This window comes from Abrus precatorius, unplaced genomic scaffold, assembly GCF_003935025.1.
Source record: "Abrus precatorius isolate BTA unplaced genomic scaffold, Abrus_2018 Scaffold4, whole genome shotgun sequence".
Lineage (NCBI taxonomy): Eukaryota > Viridiplantae > Streptophyta > Magnoliopsida > Fabales > Fabaceae > Abrus > Abrus precatorius.
This window is the reverse complement of record NW_020874384.1, coordinates 526,632-539,175: the sequence shown is the minus strand read 5'-3', so window position 1 is coordinate 539,175 and position 12,544 is coordinate 526,632. Positions and strand designations below refer to the sequence as shown.

At 26.4% G+C, this 12,544-nt stretch overlaps 1 pseudogene; it reads right to left on the bottom strand.

Annotated features, from left to right (window-relative positions):
• Window positions 1-4,257: 4,257 nt before the first annotated feature.
• LOC113865093 lies at window positions 4,258-5,904 on the bottom strand (annotated as a pseudogene).
• Between the last annotated feature and the right edge of the window lie 6,640 nt (window positions 5,905-12,544).

Sequence of the window (12,544 nt, the reverse complement as noted above, 5' to 3'; positions counted from 1 at the left end):
TTTCTCTCAATTTTGGTGATACCAAGAAATTTTGTGCACTGAGCAAGAAGGTAAATACTGAATAGGCTGGCCTAGCTTTAGAATATGGGTTTGGGTGATATGAAGTGGTTTTTCTAAAGGAGAAGAGAATGGAGATGATAGCCGTTGGAATGATGTATTTATAAATATGGTTAAGAAAAAAGTTTGTAAAAATTAAGATCATTCTTATTTTACAAGCAAACTTTTTGAAGTCAAGTCAAATAAAGTCTAAACCCAAATTTAAGATGGTATTGAGAACTTTGACTGTAAAACAAAAAAACTAACCCCACCTATGTTTCAGTCTTGAGCATGAGCAGGTGTGTTGAGACTTGAGACCCAAATTTAAGAAGACTCAACATAAGTGATAATGTTCCTTACCCCAAGCAAGAAACAATGAAGACCCTTCATAACATTACTAGTGTCTTGCAAGTCAATAGCTTAAAATCCGTAACACCTGACCACCTAACATCCAATGTTGTGACTGACAATGATAGATTGTGCCAGTTTAGTTATAAAATTTTATTGTAATTATATTTTATTATTAATATTTTTTATTAATTTTAATTTTTATAATTAAAATTAAATATTTAAAATAATTAAAGATTTTAAAATATAACAAATATTGTTAAATTAATTATTATTGTTATATTTATATTTATATTTATTTTTTATTTTTTAAAATATCATAACATAATAAATTTATTATTATTTATATTATTAATTTTTATTTTTATAGGTTTTAATTTAAACTTTTACTATAAACTTTGTTTATTAAAAATAAGTTAAAAATAATAATAAATATTTTATACACTTCTATAAAATATAATATATTAATAAATATTGTTAAAATCTTTTTAAAATGTATTAATTTAATGCAACATTTTGTATAATAAATTAGTTTTACTTTAAAAAAAATCATAAATATATTAAAAATTAGTTTTACGTTGCAAAATTAAATTTAAAAATAAATTTAAAACTAATTTAACGAACTAAATTTAAAACTAGATTCAACAAAAATTAGATTTAAAATTGATTTGAAACTAAATTTAAATTTTAAAATTATTTTTGAACCGATTAAAAAAATAAAATAAAATAGTTTAAAATTTAACTCATATAAATAATTTGTGTGATGGATAGATGGCAAAAAGTAAAATATATCTAAATATTTATTACTTTAATAAAATAAAAAAATATTATTAATAAATTAAAATATATGTAATTATTTCCTTAACATGTATTGTTAATTTCTTTTAAAGATGTAATGAATTAAAGACTTAGAGTATCCTTTGTATTTATATTTTATCTTTAATAAATATTGATACTTAACAAATATATATGTGTATGCACGCGCGTACGCGTGCAAATATAATATTATATTATTTATTATAAAATTTAAATATTTTTTAATCTAATAATATAAAAAATATTCATAGTATATTTTTATATGTAAAAATGATTTAAAATTAATTTTAAACAAAATCTATATTTTAAAATTAAAGTTAAACTGATTTTTAGAAAAATTAAAATAAATTAATTTATGATACAATTCATATAATTAAATTTTAAATGAATTTAAGTTAGTCTTTTGAAAATCTAATCCATCAACACTCCTACATTTAAGTAACATACTAATGTTATTCATTTTAATCAATTTTGTGCACAGTGCAAGAAGGTAAATACTAAATAGGCTGTCCTAGCTTTAGAATATGGGTTTGGGTGATATGAAGTGGCTTTTCTAAAGGGGAAGAGAATTGAGATGATAGTAGTTGGAATTATGTAATTATATTAATATTCTAAATAGAGAAATTAATATCTTTATAGTTATAGTCATTATGTAACTGTATATTCTATATATTCTATATTAATTTTTTTTATTATTAATATATGTTTTGGTGTGTTACAATACATAAATTTATCTTAATTCATCTTATGTTTATCGATCTTCTTTCTCAACAATAGTAAAAAGAGTAGCATGGGATTAGGAATAAAATGATAGAATGCTAATTGATAACTTGTCCTTTGTACTACTTTTCAATTATGAATTTGGAATTTTGGACCTCTCCCATGACTTATTAATATAATTATGTTGTGTTAAGATAGACAGAGATAATATCGTGTTGGATGAGGACTTGAAAGAAGAAGTTAATACTAAATTTAAATTATAAAAGAAGACTTTAGAATTTAAAGATTTTTGTTTGAGTAAAAATAAGACGGAATATATTTATTATAGGTTTAACAAAAAATAGGATAAGAATCATGCGTTGAAAAATAAAATTAAAGATGATATTATACTATAAGTTTCTAATATTAAGTATTTGGGTTTGATTATACAAAATGATAGAGAAATTAATAAAAATGTTTTTCATGAAATACAAGTTGAGTGGTTAAAGTAGAAAAAGACATCATAAATTATTTGTGACGGTAAAATACCTATAAAGTGAAAAGGACAGTTTTACTATACTGCAATACGACTAGCTATCCTACAAGGTAGTGAATAATGAGTCTTAAAGAAACAACATGAAAAAAATGTCAGTGTAGATAAGCATGCTAAGGTGGATAAGTAGATTCACGAAAAAGGACATAATACAAAATGATAGTATATGTGAAAATATTAGAATAACACTTATATGAAAAATATGACAAAAAATCATTTAAAGTGATTTAGTAAAAAAAATTTGGAAATGCTAATAAAGAAAGTAAATTGCATGACTCTTAGACAGTAAAGAGTAGTCAAAGAAGACTCACAAAAAACTTGACAAAATTATCAAAAGAGACTATTTAATCAATCAAATTTATGAAAATTTAGGTTTTTTATCTAACTTAATAGCGTTGTATAATCTATGTAACCCACCTTATCTAGTAAGACAAGACTTGGTTGTTGTTATTGTAGGATGGATAAATATACAAAATACAAGAGTGATTCAAATAAATTTCACGTCAACTATAAATATAGTTAAAAAAAAGTTTATAAAAATTAAGATCATTCTTATTTTACAAGCTAACTTTTTGGAGCCAAGTCAAATAAAGTCTAAACCCAAATTTAAGATGGTATTCAGAACTGTAAAACAAAAAACCTAACCCCGCTTAGTTTCAGTCTTGAGCATGAGCAGGTGTGTTGAGACCCAAATTTAATAAGACTCAACATAATAAAGTACTGTACTGCAATTGTTAGTGATAATGTTCTTACCCCAAGCAAGAAACAATGAAGACATTCATAACATTACTAGTGTCTTGCAAGTCAATAGCTTAAAAAAATCCAATGTAGAAAAAATTTGTCAATAGCTTACTTTGACAAATTGAATTGGAAAAAAATTGTTGACACCTCAAGATATCCCGCCTTTAGGTGTCCTTTTGTGTTTTGTAGTGTATTTTTGAGATGTGTGCATAGAAAAAAATAAAATGTAACTGAGAGATAAAAAAATAATTATCATATGGTAGCAAGTTTTAGTAATTTAAATATATGAAGTTGCTGTAATTTTACATAGCTTTCACGAAAGACCAGAAAAATTGGAAGCACACTATAAAGCAATCAATTTTATTTTTTAAGAATATCATCAATTCAATAAGGATAAGGTTTGAAAAAGAGGTGTCAAATTCAGATTCTCATTTGGTACAAAATCATTGATAGTATCAAGTCAGATTGGTGGCTTCTCTGCTCGAATTATAGAAGTGATTTCTGCTAACTGGGAAATGTGTATGCGAAAAGTACTTATTTTAGTGCATGTTCTTCATCATAGGATTAAGATTCCATGATGGTCATTTAATCCTTTCTGCGTTTCATCTTTTTAGGAGAAATATAATTGGGAAGATTAGTGCCATTTACTTGTAAAATCATATTATTAGTCTATAAATATATGAATGGGATGAAAAACAAAATTCTTAATTCTGCTACCATTTTAAAAGACCCCCTAATGCAAATGGCAATATGCTGCAGAGATTAAAAAATGAGTCCAAATCATTCACGAATTGGTTGAACTCCCTGCCCAAAACAAAAAAGAAGTTGAATTTGTCCAGTAAGGCCCTAACATCATAGTATATACATGCTTGAAAACAATGCTTGATTAAATTGCAGAAAATGAATTTAAATTTATTTAAATAACAATTTTAATGTGAATGTGACATTTGCTAACTTAATCATAATCCAATTATAATGCATATCAAGTACCTCAATTAATCCAGCAAATTTGTCTTGATTTCCAAAACAAGTTGCAGTTTAAATGTTTCAACAAGAGAAGCCTCTCATCTTGCTTCCACAAGAGAATCTGTGATACCATTTACAGAAAATTTTTCTGGCATGTTTCTGGTAAATCTTGAATTTTCATCACCTTTCAGATTTAGAAATGCAGGTGGTTTAGGACAAGGAAGGGCCACAGATTCATTCCCAATCATTGATACAACATCAGACATTGTTGGCCTATCTGCTGGACTTTCTTGAACAAAAAGAAGTCCTATGTTCACATATCTTGGTACCACAGGCGTACTAGAGGTATCTTCCAGTGTTGAATCCATTAGCTCAATTCCCTGATTGCTTCTCCAATGATCCCAAGCCTGATTTAGCAAGAAAGCCCAAAATTGCAATGTTTGGAGCATATTTTGGCAATGTACAGTTGATCTAATTAATGCTCCATTTCAAAATGGCTCAAAACATTCACAATTCATGAAATTGATTTGAATTTCAACCATGCAAATCAAGAACATTTGAGTGGAGTAAAGAAACTTACATATCCAAGAAGATTGAAGGAATTTGTTTGATAAAAACCAGTATTCTTTTTGCCATTTACAATCTCTAACAACAGGACTCCAAAGCTAAATACATCCGATTTTATTGAGAAAAGGCCTTCCATGGCATATTCAGGCGACATGTAGCCACTGAAAATCATCAACACAGTAATTAATAGATGATTGATATGTGTCTTAAATCTTGAAGGAAACTATATGAATCTATGGTTACTTCTACCAGTGTTCTTTTGTTGGACTGACTTAGTTCCAACTGTCCGGTTTGTATTTGCTTCATTCAAGTTCATTCTCACCAAATATTCTTGCCATTCCAAAATCTGATATTTTAGGATTCATGTTGATGTCTAACAATATGTTGCTAGATTTTAGATCCCGGTGAATGATCCGGAACCTGGAATATTGATGAAGATAAAGGAGTCCTTGAGCGATCCCATCAATAATCCTAATTCGTGTTCCCCAATCTAGCATACTTCTTTTTGTTGCATCTGTTTTGCATTAAAACATGTCAATCCCAAAGTTTGAGCTTAGTAGAAGGGATCATATTTTGGAGAGTTCCAAGGTTGCAAGTACTAACCAAAAAGAAAAAAATCTAAGCTTTTGTTTGGCATAATTCATAAATCAGCATCTTTTCATCTCGATCAATACAGCAGCCTAGAAGTCTAACAAGATTGTTGTGTTGCAGTTTTGCAATTAATAAGGCTTCGTTTCTCAACTCTTCCCACCCTTGACCAGATCTTTGGGATAGCCTTTTCACAGCAACTTCATCTCCATTCAATAATTTACCCTGGAATTCATTTTTAGCAGAGAGTAAAATCTAAGTAGCATCAAAGGAAAAAGTGTAGATGAGTAAAAAGAGATAAAGTATGTTAGGAGTTAGTATTTTTTGATTTACCAGAGTTATATTGATTACATTCCAAAAAATCAAAGTTCACTTGTATTCAGAAAGTATTGCTAAGGAAAAGATTTTTTTATACTTGCATTGTAAACAGGTCCAAAGCCACCCTCACCAAGCTTATTGGCATCTGAAAAGTTAGCAGTTGCTGCTGAAACACACACAAAACTGAATAATGGCAATTTAACTTCCTTCTTTTTAACTTTCACACCCTTGTCTGTTTCACTAAGCTCAGAGTCTGTGATTTTCATGCTCATGCCTACATCAAAATGTAGCAAATCTTCTCCTAGAAAGTAAGGAGAATTAGTTCATATGATAAGTTGCCTAATTTAATGCTTGAACTGGTCATATCAGCTACTGCGAAAACTTGTTTCTTTCTTACCTTTTCTCCTTTGCCTTCTAGTCCAGTAAACAAATAGGCCCAATATAAGAAATGTTAGAAATGAGATTAGTGTAACAATTAGAAGTAGATCCCTCCTCCTGTTTTCATGCTTTTTAAAATCATTCATTGGTTCTTTACCATTTGTTGTGTTTGATTCTGCAGAGAAGAATTATAAATTATCCAAACCCATGTATTTTTGGCTCCTAGATGTACCTAAGCTGAGAAATAAAGAAAAGGGACCAGAGGGAAGGAAAAGACAAATTGCAGTTGAATGAAAATCAACTCACTGGATTCTAATTTCTAGTATAGCTACATAACATGTTGACATAACTTAAGACAACACATCTCTTTGCAACTCCAATGACTGCATATATTCCGGTGATCCTTATCCTTATTGTCAAGGATGTTATCACATATATGAACTTTTAATATCAAATTCTATTATATAAATGATCAAAATAAAATTTTAATTTTAATTAGATAACATGTAGCATGGGTTTTGACTAGACTTTAAAAATAGAAAATTCAAGTCTCGACCTTTTGGAGTATAGTGGTGATCCAAGTGGACGACACTGAAACAGAGCCTAGTGTCACTTGCTAAGTGGTTGATGGACTAGCTCTATGTCATATTTATTGACCAGAAAAACTGTCATGATCTAAATTTTATTATCGTAACAATAAAAATTTGGTTTGAATTGGACTGATTTTTAAAATAAAATTTACAATGTAGTTTAATAAAAAAAATAATTTTTACAATTTTTTATTAATTCAGTTTTTAATTCAAATTTTACCAACAATTCAATATTAATTGAATTACATGCTCAATAATAATTTATAAGTATTTTTAAATTTATTTATTTATTTTAATAAATTTAGCATTTATTAACTATATGTAGCATCGCATGTAGTGATAATCTTTTTAGTAGTTTAAGTACAAACTGTACTTGTTTAGATTAGTAATGAGGTCTAGTCATGGGAATGCTGATATAACAACATTGATGGGTCGCTCTAGGCCTCAACTTTTTTGGGAATCAATATTGGGCTTCAACTTAGGTTTGGTCCTGGGAAAATAAAATAGTGTTCCTGTTTGAATGAGATATAAAATAGAGACGAAATAAATACAAGATAAAAAAGTAAAATTATAAGAAATAGAATAAAAATAGAGTGAAAAATATTTATTATATAGATAAGATGAAATAAAAGGAAAAATATTTATCAATATTAAAAATAATTTTAAAAATTTATTTATACGATTATGTATTGATATTTGAATTTATTCATTGCATTTTTCTACAATTTTAGGCTTGAGAATAACATTGGCGAGAACATATCCAAAATAATGAAGGTGAGGTTTAGTAGCCTGTGATCCTCATGGAAAAAGGTGCTAATCCCTAATAAGATTATTTTGATCTATATTAATTTTTGTTGCATGATATTTTATTTTCATTAAAATACATTTTAAGTTGATGGCTCGAATAATGATGAGACTAGAAGCAATTTCGAGAACAAAGATTCTAACATTGTGAAAAATATAATAAACAATTTAAGAGTAAGAACAAGAGGGCAATGAATCACCCTGGAAATAAGGTAAAACTCGAAGGTTCATTGACTGACAAGTTCATAAAGATGATAGTTATTAATAATGGTGCCTCTCTGTACATTAGTGGCTCCAAATCTACGGTTATGGATAGGAAGAGGGTGGTAATTAAGCTGCATTTTGTTTAACAAGGTGTTTAGGTAATTTAGATTAATTAGATTTACTTATTAAAAACTTGAAATTTTAATTTATATTTGTACGCATATGAGCTTGACAAATAAACTATTGCATTTGATATCATGGGAAAAATGAAGAAGAACGCAGGCTAAATTAACAGGAAAAAATAGGAAAATAAGAGAGTGAGGAATATTATAAGCATTAACATGCTTTAAATTTGAACATCAATTCCTTATATTTTATAAATTTAAATAAGTTTATTATTATTATTATTATTATTATTATTATTATTATTATTATATCAAATATTAACACGCCGGTCAACATGGATAATTTATTATAAAAGATAATTATTTAGATACTCTAAACATATTTTTCTTTTATATATTATAAAAATAATCTTAAAATATTTTTGTCACTTAAATATTATATAATTTATTAATTTAATTGTTTTAATAAAATTAAGGAAAACTTAATTTTTTTTATTATTTATTATTAGAAATAAAATTAATTTGATCAATACGTTAAAAGAGGAAAGGAAAGCATATTTGCACTTACATCAACTTATAACTACGCATCATAGCCGGCACATTTCAAAAAGGTAGGATATTTATTCCTTATATTCCTCTATGACGACAAATTTCTTGGATGAACAGATACAGATACACATGTACATGCTTTTGAAAAATTTAATGAGAGCGTAACATGTCGACTAAAGTATACATAGATATTCTCTTTGTGCTAACTCGATGCCCAAAAGTTGTTTTTGTTTCTCTACTGTGCTGTGTTTTCATTAGAGAACTCTCTAGACATACGTGCATGGATGCCGGATGCAAAGTTCAAATATTCCATTTCTTAAAGAACTTTAAAGTCTCTTTTTTTCAAAAGAGAAAACAGTAGGATATCGATAGATCATAGAAGGTGCCTTATGTGTTATCACGTGATTTCTTGCATAGGAAAAAGGGTCTATTTGTTGAATAGAGCATGAAAATAAAATAAAATAAAATTTTCTTACCAGCTTATCTTCTTCTACTCTAATATGATTGTATCTGAGTCTAGAATAATAACAGATAAGATAAAGTAAGATAATGTAAATTTATTAATATAATATATATTTTTTATCTTATTCTTATTCAATTTTTATGTTCTATCTTGTCTCCTGAACAGAGTTTGTGTGTGTAATTTGCCTTTTGATGGCCACAAAATCTGGATATTTCTCTTTTATCACTATGGGAGATCAAGCAGGCATTTTCTTCTCAAAGGCACACTATATCTTGAAAGGTATTGTGATATATATTTGAACAAGTTAGGTAGAGGGGTATTGTTTCACTGGAGAATGATTGAGTGTAAAGGAGGAAAGTGCAGTGAAGTTTCCCACTGCTTGTTGGAGTCACACCTCTAAAGTTTTAAGAATGTGCTTTGTATACGTCAATGTCGGGTATAAATTATACATTGATATGTATGATTAATTAATTTTAAAATTGTGCTTAGTTTACGTTATAGTACTACGGTAAATGATCAATAATGTAATTACAATTATAATAATGAAAAAATAAAAAACTATTCAAGCAAATCAATCAGAATCTTAGTCACATCAGCAACAATAGCGATGTCAAAACTCAGTTAAACTGTATATAGTTGAGAGTACAATAATTAAGTAGTAATGATCAGAAGTGAGAATGGCATGCATTATCCGGTTTGCCTTTGGAGTTACATAAGAGGAAGCAATGGGATCAAAGATGGTGGTGTCCCATGGCTCCATGCTTACCCTTTTCTTTCCTTCTCTTCCAAATCAGATACATTAGGGTTTTCTTTGTTTGTGTATGAACATCAAAAAGAAAATATTGTCTTCAACATAAAGGCAAAGGCATCTTATCCTAACTTGTTTACCTCTTCTTTTAATTTTTATAATTACTTTTCCCCTTTTAAAATCCAGCTATTTGAGTAATTGCCTTGTGTAATTCAAAAAGAGTGACAAGAATAAATGAAATTATAAGTATGTAAAATGTAATATTTTTCAAATTAGACTTAGTCATGAAATCGATTAAAAATAGTACTAGTTTATAATTTATTAGTTTAACTATAATTAAACCGATATTTAACTGGAGGTATAAGATATACTTTTTAATATTATATAATATATAAAGTAATAAATTAATATAAAATTAGAAAAAAACTAAGTTAAGTTAAAATTTAAATTAGCATAATATGATTATATTGCATGTTTTATAAGATTAAAAATTATCATAAATCATTAAATAATAGTAACTTATGTATATATATTCATTAAAAAAATTAGAATTAAAAAATTAAAAAATAAATTTTTGATACAGTAACCGACTCAAACTAACTTTTCCATAGTTCTTGCTCGATTTAGTCAATTTTCTTCTTGATTAATTTTTTAGGTTGTTCAAAACGATTATTTAGTGGTTTCTAATCAAAGTAGGTGAAACAATTAGTTCGGTTTGAATTGAATAAAACTCACACAAATTATTGCTGTTTTTTCTTTTCTGTGGAGAAATTTGAATGAATTTGATGAAATACAGTGAATTGAAAGAAGAACCATTAAAAGGATTTTTTTTAAACATAAAATGTTTAATTGGAACTTTCCTTTTAAAAAAAAAACAATTAAGGATATAAGTACGGATTGGTTGAATTAGTGCAAGAGATACAAATATAAGACTCTGTACTTCTTTACTCTCAACTGCAAGAGTACTTAAAACTAACTCTCTCTCTCTCTCTCTCTCTATATATATATATATATATATATATATATATATAATTTTTTAATTATAATTATATATTATTTAAATTATTTGTATCAAATTTATTAAAATTAAACACATATAAAATTATTACTAAATAATCTTTATTTTCATAAATTTAAAAAATATAAATTACATTAATTTTGATGCACATAAATAAAATATTAAATAATTTTGAATTGATCTCAATTTTTTTATATATAATTTATATGATTAAAAATTTTAATCTATCGATTGCTTTTAAAATTAATTTTAAAAAATTATTAAATAATGTAAAAATAAGTATAATTTATACTGATATAATTTTATTTATAATTATTGAATTTTATAAATTATATATATTATTTTAAGTATAGACTTGTAATTTAACTCAAATCAGTTCGTTTATGACCAGATTGAATTAATTTAGATCATATATTAAAAATTAAAAAATTAATTAAATTTAATCAGTACATGTTGGGCACCTAAAATTGATAGTTGGAGAGTGATTCGAGTTCAAGGCTTTAGTTGAGAATTTATAGTTTGTAGTTTAACTTGACAGTGTTAAAAGTTTGTAATTTATAATTAGTTTATTGAATTCGAGTTTTTTTTTTAAATTATATGGCAGTTAAAATGTGTTAAATTATTGAAAATAAACTGTGAAGATTATGTAATGTGAGTATAAATAATTTAAATAAAGAATATTTAAAACTAACTTTCAATAAATTAAATGTTAGAGAATTTTATTAGTTAATTTTTGAAAGTTATAATTTTTCTTATTTAATAACTTTACTTATATATCTATTAAAAATATAAATTATAATTTTGTATTATCAAACATACTTTAAGATTACCATTTCATGATGGTAATTTCACTATGATGTTACATAAGCACTTGTATTGTATAGTCACATCAAAGATTTTGGAATTGAAGTTAAATGCTGGTAGATATTTGATAATTAACCACATCCTAAGGAACATGTAATAGGCGCGTAATGTCACAGATTATTTGATTGTTTTCATACAATGCCAAAACAAAAGTTTTGGAATCCAAATTATTTTGGAAAATCAATTTCTTGGTTAACCCGATCTCATCTCACAACCTCAGATATTAAAATTCAAACCTAAGTGAAACAGAATATTAAAACTCATGTTATATATGTCCTGTCCAATAATTTCAAAATTGAAATGTTATCTCATTAAATAAAAAAATATGTTGATAACTAAACTAGTAAAAATAATTCGTTTTACCCCATTAATTGTTTTACTTATGGAGAATGGTCATAATGATGTGATTGGTATATGGGTGCTACAAGATCCATGCCTTCTTATTTTACGATGCACTTTTTGCAACACGTTGGAATCATCTATGGAAAATAATTTGATTGTTGTGGTAATTTGATCCCTATGCATATAACAGCTTCCATAGAATATATTTAACAAAGAACTGTTAGATTTTAAATAAAGTTGTAGAATTATTTATAATTGATATTTAACTATCAATTTTTTTAACGTTGTTACTGTTTGAAATATAAATTGGATAAAAATAAGTTCTAAACTTGAATAATTTTTATATACTAAAAATATAAAAACTCAAGAAATGTGTCACACAAGACTTAAAAGTAATTAGGTTAGATTCAATTTTTTAATGGTTAACCTGTTTGTTTAATTCATGAGCTTAATTCTTTAAGCAAACTTAAATCAAACAATTCATTTAGTATGCAAACTTAAATCAAACAAACTTTTTTTTTTACCCCAAAATCATTACATAATACACATCTAATGCTGTATATATAATACTTTTTAACCTTAAATTATAGAAAATTACGAGACTTATTATGGTTGAATAATTTATTTGTGTATTGCACACATTACTCTTAAGTTGGAGAACTTGATGTAAGAGTTCGAATGCCATTCATATATTTCCGTTAAATCTAAATTATATTAATCTTTACTCTGCTAATGAAAAAACTTTATTATCATTTAAGTTATATCTACATTGTTATATCTACCCTAGCACAAAGATGAACACCCTTAAAGACGTTGACAGAATAGCT